This window comes from Anguilla anguilla, chromosome 7 (genome assembly GCF_013347855.1).
Source record: "Anguilla anguilla isolate fAngAng1 chromosome 7, fAngAng1.pri, whole genome shotgun sequence".
NCBI classification, from domain to species: Eukaryota; Metazoa; Chordata; class Actinopteri; order Anguilliformes; family Anguillidae; genus Anguilla; species Anguilla anguilla.
This window is the reverse complement of record NC_049207.1, coordinates 20,850,194-20,862,452: the sequence shown is the minus strand read 5'-3', so window position 1 is coordinate 20,862,452 and position 12,259 is coordinate 20,850,194. Positions and strand designations below refer to the sequence as shown.

Genomic DNA, 12,259 nt, shown 5'->3' with positions numbered 1-12,259 from the left:
GCTCAAGGTGTTCTGGTACCATGTACACTTATGAACATCCTTGGGTTCGAACATGGTGTTCATTATGGACAAACCGTGACTAGCACAGAAGTCCAATAACATAACACCGCTCGGGTTCCGATCAGAGAACCCGTTCCTCCCCATCACGCCCCTCCAAGTTTCCCAGTCATCGCCAACGTGAGCATTGAAGTCTCCTAAGAGTAGGACAATGGAGTCAGTAGGTGGGGCCTTTTCCAGCACCCCTCCCACCTTTTCCAAGAAGGCAGAATACTCTTAACTACCATTAGGCGCATAAGCGCAAATAAGTCCGTTTTCCTCTCTGCCACACAGTCGCATCGAGGCGACCCTCTCGTCCACTGCAGAATACGCCAACAGAGTGGTCAGACGGGGACTTGAGTATCCCCACTCCTGCCCAGCTCCTCTCACCCTGAACAACTCCCAAGTAGGAGAGAGACCACCCCTATCCAGGAGTTTGGTTCCAGAGACAATAGTGTGTGTAGAGGAGAGTCCAACGATATCTAGTTGGTACTTCAACCTCACACACCAGCTCCGGCTCCTTCCCCCAGCAGAGAGGTAATGTTCCACGTGCCAAGAATCAGTTTCCGTTGTCTGGGCAGATGGTGCACGGATCTACCCTGTTCTTGCCCCCTGCCCGACGAGCATTGCACCCGACCCCTACCCTGAACCTTGCGGGTGGTGGGCCCACACGGTTTTCCCATGTAGTCTTTTTGGGCTGGGCCTGGCCGAGATACATGGGCTGCCCGGCCACCAAGTGCTCACCTGCGGACACCACCCCCAGGCCTGGCTCGAGGGAAGAGTCCCAGTAACCCTATTCCGGGCAGGGTAAACGTAGTGTTGTAATTGTTCACCATAGTTAGGGGTTCGATTGGATCATGTTCGTCTGGGTCCTCACCCCAGACCTGTTCGCCTTGGGAGACCCTACCGGGGGACATGTAATACCCCCGACGACATAGCTCTGGGGATCATAAGACCTCGCAAGCCCTTCCGCCACAACAAGGCCACAATCCAGGAAGGGAAATTTACATCCTTACCATCAAATGTGCACACCAGAATGACACGACCTCATCTGAGTGTACAGCCAGGAGCAGTAATTTCATCAGTAATTGTTCTGGTGCCATCACACACACACTTTCTGAAGGATACACAGACTGGCTCAGAATGAGCTGTATAGCTGATCCAATGCCACTGTTTCCGACTGGCTTTTTGAATCATTTGAATCCACTCTCAACCCATGTTGAATCTGACGTCATCCATTCAACAATACTCGTTGGCACGTTTTGGTTTTATTCTTGCCCACCACCACCCCCCTCTTTGGGGGACATCTGCTATTGCAAGTCTGGCCTGAGTTAAGTAGTTAATCCACTGCTACGCACTCTTCAGCTAAAGCCAGTGTGATGCGGTCTTCCTCCTGTTCAGCTGTGTTGAACATGATCTTGTACTTTGTTTTTCTTGCCCACCACCACCCCCCCGCATTGGGGGACATCTTTGTTATTGCAAGTATGGCCTAAGCCAAGTAGTTAATCCAGTGTAACGCACTCTTGTGATGTTCCAATGGAAAAAGGCTAGTCTCCTCTTCACCCACTACCAATTACAGTAAGCCAGTGTGAACCTTTATCAGTGCTGACCTGGTGTGTTTGTCCATGCAGTCCCAGTCCTCAATGTCATCTCAGCCCATCTCCCCTGTCACTGTGTAGTGATGGTTATGCCATCTGTGAAGACTCAGGTTTGGATTTCGTTTTAGGGCCTCTGCTTGGTCTTTCTGCAGAGCCCACAAGGATGCAGAAGGCAGCTGTGATGAACACCATGCACCTTGTAATCGTGTCCACCCCCAGCCACTAGTAAAAACAGTCACACACTGTAACCCTCATGCTGAACCTTTTAAAAATTATTTTATTCTTGGTATTATTTGTTTCTATTGATTCTATTTATTTTTATTTATTCTTGGCATTATTTTTGTTTCTGTTGATTCTATTTATTTTTATTTATTCTTGGTATTATTTTTGTTTCTATTGATTCTATTTAATTTAATTTATTTATTCATTTATCATTTTTAAATATTTTAATTTTATTAGGGCTAGGATTAGAGTTTAATATTTTAATTTTATTTATTTATTATTACCATTATTATTTTTAACCTACAGTAATACTTTGATAAGTTCAGGATGAGGGTTAGAAGTGTGTGACTGTACTAAAAAAAAAAAAAAAAAAAAGAGGTTGGGGGTGGCACAGTTACAGGGTGCACAGTGTCCATCATAGCTGCTGTTTACATCCTTGCAAACTCTGCAGATAGATCAAACAGAGGGCCCAAGACAAAATCCAAGGTGCCGCAACCACCAATGCACCTTCATGGATGGCATCCAATGAAGCTTCTCATCCATGGGTCACTGGTACACCAAAAGCTTCCATTCATGGTCGCCAAACCGGTTTTCCATGACATGCTCAACAGTGACTGGGAGGGCTCCTGTACAATCCTGCAGCACCTCTTGGACATGATTCTGACAATGGTTCTTCATTCCGCACCATAGCCAGCCACCCTCTCATACCACATCGGTACTCAGCTTGTCCTCCTCCAACTGGGGGGGGATTAGTGTAGCAGAGGCTAGGTAAAGTGGCTAGCTAGCCACCAGGGGGCTAATGTCTTGTGTGCAGCCATGCTACAATCCACACCACCACTCCCATTCTTTGGGGGACATCTTTGTTTTTGCTGGTCTAGCCCATGCTTCTGACTGGCTTCTGTTTGAATTGGAATTCACTTACCCCAAAACGGTGAGAGAGAAACACGGAGATACCTTCAGAGTAACTAACCTGGGAAACAACCTGGGTCTACTTCCACTGGCTAACACTAAGGTTTTTCTTTCCCACCACCACCCCCCTCTTTGGAGGACAACTGTTATCAATGGCCTGGCCTGATCCAGGTAGCAGATCCACTCCTCTGCACTCTTCAGTCAAATATTGTTTGATGCTCTTGCTTTCTCCTGTTTAGCTATTTTTAACATTGTCTTGTATGTTGCTGTCTTTGCTCCAGGAATCCTCAGTTTCCACTGCATCCATTGCCCTTAGAAGCCTCTTATCCCACGTCCACTGGTAAGCACCTAGATGGCCAGCTCTTCTCCATGCACTCATCCTTAAGTGATTGCTTCAGTGGGTTCATTTAATTAGCTTCCTCCAACCGCTTTCTATAGCACCATTAGCTCCAGCACAATTGTATTGCTTGTGCTCCTTCACCAACTCCACAGTCCTCATCCAATGGCTTTGCAAAGGATCTTCCAGGAGAATACAGCCTAGTGTTAGGTCTTTTCATCAACTAAAAATCACTGAGCCACAATGTGAACCTTGATCGATGCTCACCTCACTTAGTTCTTGCAGCCACAGTCCTCAATCTCTTCTCTGAAAGTCATCTGCCATTTTGCTCCCCTGCCATAAAGGCTAATTCTGCTGAAGCTTTTGGAATCTTTGGAGGTTAGCTGCTAATGTTTCTGTCCATTGGTTCCACTACTGGTATTGAGAGTTTGTACGCCGGAATGGGTTTAGAGGAGTTTGGTGAGGAGTGCATGCCGACAACACTAGACCTTGGGTTACACAGGGACACCACCCTTCTCCACCCAGCCATGTGTGCGGTGTGTTGTCCTCTTCACACTCACCATGTCAGAGTGAGCAGCCAGACCACTTCCCCAGGCTTTTGACTGGCTTCTCTGTTTGTGCTGGAATCTGCTGTCCATCTACTTCAAACCAAGGGATTGTCATCCGCCTTGTCCTTGCATCTCTTCAGTACCAGCCACCTTGAATCGCTGAGTGTGAAGGTCATTCTGGCTTAGGCAGTGGATCTGTCCAGGTCTTCAAACACCGATCTCTCCTCTTTCACCGACTATGTAGTGATGGTCATGCTGTCTGTGAAAGTTCATGTCGGAGGTTGCCACACGTTGGATCTGGTCTTGGGCCCTCCGCTTGGTCTTTCAGCAGAATCCACAAGAATGTAAACGACAGCTATGATGGACACTGTGCACCCCATAACCATGCCACTCCCAGCCTCTGGTTGTACAGTCGTACACTATAACCCTCATCCTGAACTATTCTAAATTGCTATTTGTTTATTTTTATTGCTATTTGAGTTCTTTTTAAATAATTTTCTAAAATACATTATGGTTTGGGTTTTAAAAGGTTATATTATTTTTACTAATTATTTATTAGATTTATTTTTAATGTCTATTTATTATTTTTTTTTTTTTAATTAGTTTTTATTTTTTAATGATTTCAGGGTGAGGGTAACAGTATGTGACTGTACTACCAAACAGTAGAGGCTGGGCAGTAACAGGGTGCACAGTGTTCATCATAGCTGCTGTTTTCATCCTTGTGGACTCTGCTGAAAGGCCAAGCAGGGGGCCCAAGACAAAATCCAAGGTGTGGCAATCACTGACATGAACGTTCACGGAGAGCAGGACCATCACTACATAGTCAGTGAAAGAGGAGAGATCAGTGTCTGAAGACCTGGACAAATCCACTGCCTAAGCAAGAGTGAGCTTCAGACCCAGCAATTCAAGGTGGCTGGTACTGAAGAGAGGAAAGGACAAGGCGAATGACAAGCACTTGGTTCGAAGTGGATGGAGAGTGGATTCCAGTACAAACAGAGAAGCCAGTCAGAAGCCTGAGGAGGTGGTTCAACTGCTCACCCTGTGACACAATGACTGCGAAAAGGACAAGACAATCACTCAGAACTAGATGCGGAAAGTGGAGAAAGTTGGTGTACCTGAGACTCATAGCCTTCTCCTAGCTCCTTTAGCCCCTTCCGATGTACAAAGTCCTTCCAGTCTCAATGCGAGACCCAGGGCCAGGAGGAGGCGGAGGCTATGGTCTGGGAGAGGTTAGCAGTAGCCATGATCTATCCACACCAGTGAGTCCCCAACAGTGCTGGTGTGGAAGACAAATCTCCCTCTCCAATTGTGTGGACAACAGGCAGTTGAACACAGTGACTTGCAAAGCTTCATAGCCTCTTCCCGGCATTGACTACATCCTGGACAGCATAGCAGGTGCTAACTCGTTCAGCTCACTCAACCCCTACAGCGGTTATTGGCAGGGCCCTCTTCAGGCACCAGCTCATCCCAAGACAGCCCAGCGATGTTCAAAGGGCTGATGGAAAAGATACTTCAGGACATTCCAGAAATCTACCTTGACGAGATCCTGGTCCAAACCTTCAATGTAGTGCAAGCCAACCTCTGCACGGCACCAGGTCATGCCTAGTTCTAGCCTATAGCATGACGATCCATCTTGTCATGTTTACCTGAAAAACATGACACTTCTACAGCAGGATAACCAAGCTCTTCGCCTCCATCTGCATCCACTCAAGCAACTCTACCACAAGTGAATAGCACATCAGCAGCTTATTTTCATCATCTTCAGATCAATTTCCATGATATGGTCAGCTCCACTGTGAGGATTTCTTCCACTCAACTTGTCCACTTCGGTCTCATTCTATTCTCACCTTCTCTCACCAGAGAGGGGTGATGGGGGAGGGAGTTGGCTGGAGCCTATCCCAGCATGAATTGGGCTAGAGGTGCACCTATCCATCTCAGGGCACATACACCATAGGCATCGACATGAGCAAACCCCTGAACCTGTCAGTAAGCCAACCAGACCACTCAAATCCTATTTTACACTTTTACTACAGACAATCATCTGCAACACAACTGCCGAGCCCTTCTAAGCTCAAAGCTAAAATCTGCAAGCATTTACAAACTACTCTGCCAGTAACATCTCACACCTTCACTCTAAAAACCACATACCAGCACAAAGCAACCAAATCCCTTCACTCAAAAAAACCTCAAACCATTCTAATAAATTCCAAGTTCCTATATTCCTTCAAGAGCATGAAACAGACATCACTGTGGCATCACATTTTTCCATCATTGCAGCTGCATCATTGAGGAAAAAAAAAAAAAAGCAGCAAAAACCAGCTTTGAAATAAAATAAGCATGCCCGTACCTTTGACGTCTTCTGGCAACCTACAACCCACCACCGACACCAACCGTGCAGCAGCAGCATTGCTTCTAGCTTCTCCCCTAAACTACTCTCGCTCTCTCAAATTCCACCAACTCTCAAATCAGCACCAGAGCTTTCAGCAACACAGCCAAGATCTCTGCAACTATAATTCACATCATAATATTATCACAGCATAATCAGTCCAGAAAAACAATGACAGCACCAAAATGGAAATCTAAATAATCTACACATTTTGCCCTAATTTAAAATATAAACTTCACTCATCCACTATTAGCAACAGCCACCAATTACAGAAATCACTGCACAATGAATCTACACACAGCGTCAACACACTGAAAGGGAATCACTAAAATGTAGCCTACTACTTGCATCATTTGTAGCAATCTCCTAACAGCAGCAAACCAACAGAAAATGAAAATTACATCAAAATCACCCCCAAAAATCTCCATTTCGCATTTTGCCAAAATACAGGTAGCCTCCTTTTCTCTTTAGACATAAGCAGCAACTCACAGCAAGTAGCTTTTCCTCAGTAACAGAAACACACACTACAGAGCATAATTAAAAATATAATCTTCACTCCTCAACAACAATTCTCACCTAGTGTAGCACAAGCAACAATCTCCAAAAATCCAAAAGAGAAAACAGCACTTCAGCACAGCGGCATTCCACTAGTGAAGGTACATAACCAGCTCCTTACCTTTGATGTCTTCTGGCAGACCCACCTACAACCCACCACCAAGACCAACCGTGCAGCAGCAGCAGCAGCAGCATTGCTTCCTGCTTCTCACCTCAACTACTCAAATTCCACTAACTCTCAAATCAGCACCAGAGCCTTCAGCAACACACAGCCAAGATCTACAACATAAATAATGTCATAGCATAATCAGTCCAGAAAAACAATGACAGCACCAAAATGTAAATCAAAATAATCTACACATTTTGCCCTAATTTAAAATAGACTTCATTTATCCACTATTAGCAACAGCCACCAATTACAGAAATCACTGCACAATATTAATCTACACACAGCATCAACACACTGAAAGTGAATAACTCTAAAATGTGCATCATTTGTAACAATCTTTTAATAGCACAGCAGCAAACCAGCAGACAATGAAAATTACATCAAAATCACCCCAAAAATCTCCATTTCACCAAAATACAGGTAGCCTCCTTTTCCCTTTAGACATAAGCAGCAACTCACAGCAAGTAGCTTTTCCTCAGTAACAGAAACACACTACAGAGCCTAATTAAAAATATACTCTTCACTCCTCAACAATTCTCACCTAGTGTTGCACAAGCAACAATCTACAAAAAGCCCAAAAAAAAAAAAAAAACCCCACTTCAGCACAGCGGCATTCCACTAGTGAAGGTACATAACCAGCTCCTTACCTTTGATGTCTTCTGGCAGACCCACCTACAACCCACCACCACCAACACCAACCGTGCAGCAGCATTGCTTCTAGCTTCTCACCTAAACTCTCAAATTCCACCAACTCTCAAATCAGCACCAGAGCTTTCAGCAACACACAGCTAAGATCTCTACAACTATAATTAATTCACAGCAATATAGCCTAATATCACAACAATTTCAGAAACAGTCAGCACCAAAATGGAAATCAAAATAATCTAGGCTACACATTTTGCCCTAATTTAAAATAGACTTAATTCATCCACTATTAGCAACAGCCACCAATTACAGAAATCACTGCACAATACAAATCTACACACATCACTGAAAGTGAATCACTCTGCTACAAATGATGCAAGTATATTTTAGAAATCTCTTAACAGCACAGCAGAAAAACAGCAGCTAAAACCAGTAACAAACCAGCAGAAAATGAAAATTACATCAAAATCACCCCAAAAATATAAATTTCACAAAATAGCCTACAGGTAGCCTCCTTTTCTCTTTAGACATAAGCAGCAACTCACAGTAGCGTTTCCTCAGAGTAACAGAAACACAAACACTACAGAGCCTAATTAAAAATATACTCTTCACTCCTCAACAATTCTCACCTAGTGTAGCACAAGCAACAATCTCCAAAAAGCCAAAAGATAGCACTTCAGCATTCCATCAGTGAAGATACATAACCAGTTCCTTACCTTTGAAGTCTTCTGGCAGACCCACCTACAACCCACCACCAAAACCACCAACTGTGCAGCAGCAGCAGCATTGCTTCTAGCTCCTCACTCTCAAATGCTACTAACTCTCAAGTCAGTACCAGGGCTTCGGCAACAACACAGCTAAGGTCTATACACCTACAGTTAATTCACAACATCGCTACATAATCAATCCAGAAAATGCAGCACCAATGTCCAGTCAAGCAGCAATCGCTTCTGAACAGCACAGCACCAATGTCCAGTCAAGCAGCAATCGCTTCTGAACAGCACAGCAGCAATGCAGCCGCAAACAAGAAAATGACATCAAAATCACCACAAATTCCTCACAGGAATCAAACATCGGCAATCCAAACAAAAATAATATTCACTTCTTGTCAAAAACTCTCACCAAGCATAAGCTACAATCTCCACACAGCCAAAAAAAAAAAACAAGTCTTGAGCACAGCGGCATCTAACCAGTGAAAAGTACATAACCTTGGTCTTACTTGATGTCGATTGATTGATGCATCTAGTTGTCTAGGTTGATTGCAGAGCTGGGGAAAGAAAGAATTTTTTTAAAACTCATGAACATCTAGGCCTACATGCAAAGAACAATATAGCCTTTCTTATAAACACAAAGTAAATGTAAAACCCCTGGTAAATGTAAGGCTTCCTGTAAATGTAAAACAAGCTGATAAATGAAAAAAACCTACTGCGGTAAATGTAGAATTTGTAATAATTTAAATTTTTTGTTAAAAAGCTAGAGAAGGCACAGTTATTTAAGCCAAAGTTTTATCTTTGCATTTGTTTGCACACTGAGGAAGACCGAATACAGAAATGTTAGCGTAACTAAAAGCATATTAATATGAATTGGGAAACTAGGTTGCTTAATATTCAGACATTCCACTCACCTGAATAAGACTTTACAGGAGTAATGAACATTGTATTTCCGACCTCCCTTTTTCATTTTATAATGCCACTTTTCAAAATGGCAAGACCACCTGTCAATCAACACGAGTGGCTGCACCTGCCCACTGATTGGGTAATCTTTTGCAATTGATTACTTGGTGTTGTTCTGAGCGGCGCTGGTGGAATCCATAGATCAGTGGTTCTCAAACTCAGTCGTGGGGGACCCCTGTGTATGCTGGTTTTTATTCCAACCTCAACAGCAATCCCAGAATTTTAACAAGATGTAAATTTTTCTTAATTAGGTGCTTTTTATGTTTTCGAGCTGGGGTTCCAGCAAGGCCAGTGTGGGTGCACACCTGATTCTACTAATCAATCACTAGAGTCATTGCTAAGCACCTTGATTAGTAGAATCAGGATCAGGTGTGTGCACCCCAGCTCTAAAACATGAAAAGCACCTAATTAAGAAAAATTAACAGCTTGTTAAAATTCTGGGATTGCTGTTGAGGTTAAAATGAAAACCAGCATACACAGGGGTCCCCCAGGACCGAGTTTGAAAACTTCTGCCATAGATATTCCTTCCTATGTATGCTAATGTCGGAATCTATGGGCTGGTAGTTTGCTAACTAGGCTCGTTTCAATGCTATAACGTAATATTCGGATAGGAAGATCAAGGTAATGGATCTACTGATGATGTAGGTGGTTTCTGTACATGACACGAAACTAGCTTTCTAGCTTCGGTTAGTGCGGTGATCGTCCAGCTGGCAGGACCTGAGATTGAGGTGGCTAGTAGTGGCATTTGCTCCGCTGGCTTGCCAGTTAGGTAGTTAGACCAAGCAATTGGTTAATCATCGGAGTTGTTCTTAACTAGATAATGCCACCTGAATAATAAAGAGTAGTTAAGTAAACCCTGGATCAAAATAACTGCACGGACATGTGCTAATTAGCTAGTTAAATCTAGCTTCTATCTGCATTAGAAGAGTCAGTATTAAAGTCAGAGGACAGCCGCTGTGTGAACTGTGATTGGGGTGGCTAGCGGCAGTAGCCCTGCTAGCTACCAAACAGTAGGTTCTTAATCAGCGATGTTCTAGCGGTAGCTAGTTAACGTGCTAATGATAATAGTTATCAAAAACAATCAAGCAAACCTTTGAGTGTTGGATCTAAATAAATGAACTTTCCTTTGCTAGTTACTAGTTGAAACTAGCTTCTGCTTGTGTTCTGGCAGACAGCCATGAAGACACTTCACCAACCCAGAAAGGCAGGAACTGCAAGTGGGACGGCTAGCCGCTTTTCGCTAGCTGCCTAGCAAGCAAGCAATGTTCTTAATCACAGGAGTGTTAAAATTGGGTTAAATGACGTAGCGTTATCCTTTAACCTGAGCGTTTTGTGTTTTTGCGACTTGCTTTCATTCCAATAAAGGATTTGCACTCATTCAATAAATGTGTGGATGCATTGTTTATTGATTTGCACGTTGGCAATGTACGTGCGTGAAGCGGCTAGTACATCACAAACTTTTTTATATGAATGATGTTATTACATTAAAGGTTGAAATATTATATGACAGAATTCCTGCGATAGATTGGTGGCCTGTCCAGGGTGTAATCCTGCCTCTCGCCCAGTGCACAGCAGGATAGACTCCAGCACCCCCCGCGACCCTGACCAGGATAAACACCCGTATCTGATGGATGGATGGATGTCAGATTACTTTAAGAATTAAGTAAATTAAATTTGCCACAATGTTGGAAGCATTTCAGTGAGCAGGTGCCCACATATTCAGCAGTTGGGACCACTCTTACATCTCCTTTCATTCTATAATCAATTAAATGTAACCTGATTCTAAAGGAGTCATTTACTCTCAAACATGTTAAGGAAGATCAAAATATGTTGTTGTGTGTGGTCAAAAGGCATGGGATTTCTTACATGATGTAGCTTCAGAAGGTAAACGATCCCTCAATCATTAAAAGCCTCTTAATTTCTCTAAGGTATGTCTACCTATTAAGCCCACTTACCTATACATCTCATTTCTGTTTTTGGAGTTCAGTAGAGAAAAGTCTTTTTCTCTTTGGCTGCTTAACATCTTGGGCAATTCATATTTTTGTATCCATTGAGTACATTTATTATTATTTACTTTTCTATTTTTTTCTATTCTCCACCTCCCTCCCATATGTGTGTGTGTGTGTGTGTGTAGAACAAGAGATTACACAAAACAAATATCTTTTATTTCTGATAAAAAGATGGGTTTTCTGAGACATGTAAAATGGCAGCTTAATATGGTGCAACATTATTACATGTCTAGCATTTAAATGTTCTTGTTACTTTTTAACAGTGAAATTGATTTGCACATACATATGTGCATTGGTTTTGGCTCACTACTGTGTAGTGTACAGTTTTGTAGCCTTTTTATTTTATAGCTCATTTGCTTTCAAATATATTGTTGTTTGAATACAATAAAACGGTTGCTTTATCAAGCCTTAACTCGTGCTGTTCCTGTGTGAACTCTGCTGAAGAAACGGCTGTGAAGCCCCATATGTGATATATAATACAGGTGTTGGGTGCTGTGCCAGTTATGATGTAAATGTTAAAGTAGCCACAGTGCATTCAGAGCAAAGTGGTCTGACCTGAATGGCGCAGTCTCCGGGTGATGGGCTAAAGTTAAACGCTGAAGGAAGAGCGTCAGCGCATCTGTGAATCGGATTTAGACAGAGGGTACTGCTCGCACAGGGCAGCTGCAGTTGATCAGGGATAATCCCTGTCTGTGGAGCCTGTATATTTGAGTAAGGTATGGCAAGTGAGGCACCGATATCCTAAGCGAGTAGGCTTCATTTCAAAATAAAAGCGCGCAAAATCATAGGCAGGGATGATGGGACGAAAACAATAACAAGCTTATGTAAGAGCCCAGGGCCCGGGAGGAGTGGGAGAGAAATTTAAAAGGAACGTGTTTGGGAGACGGTGGGTACTGACCCCCCAGTGCAGGCTTTAACGATTGGACTATCTCTGATGTGGCTCGATCACTCGCAAACTCCCAGCGTCACGCGTGAACTTACTCAACTACCATGCTGTTCAGACATTAGACACCCTTCATAAAACAGTAACATATGTGGGTGTTTATTTTGGGGGTGGTCCGTTCACTTTCCTTGTTCCACCCTCCCATGAACCCCCTACCCCCCACCCCTCCCAACCTCCACTTCACCCTCACAAATGCCATTGAAAGTTACCTTATTTTATTGGGGGTCAT

At 43.4% G+C, this 12,259-nt stretch overlaps 1 protein-coding gene and 1 long non-coding RNA gene across 2 annotated transcripts in view; one reads left to right on the top strand and one right to left on the bottom strand.

The window, feature by feature from the left end:
- The window catches only part of afap1 (actin filament associated protein 1), an 86,039-nt gene that overhangs the window by 21,026 nt on the left and 52,754 nt on the right, over positions 1-12,259 (top strand). The window lies entirely within an intron of this gene.
- LOC118232157 lies at positions 6,563-9,116 on the bottom strand. Its single transcript, XR_004766225.1, has 3 exons — positions 9,030-9,116; positions 8,625-8,672; positions 6,563-6,870 (listed from the first exon to the last, which is right to left on the bottom strand). It is a non-coding gene; the product is annotated as an uncharacterized LOC118232157 (long non-coding RNA).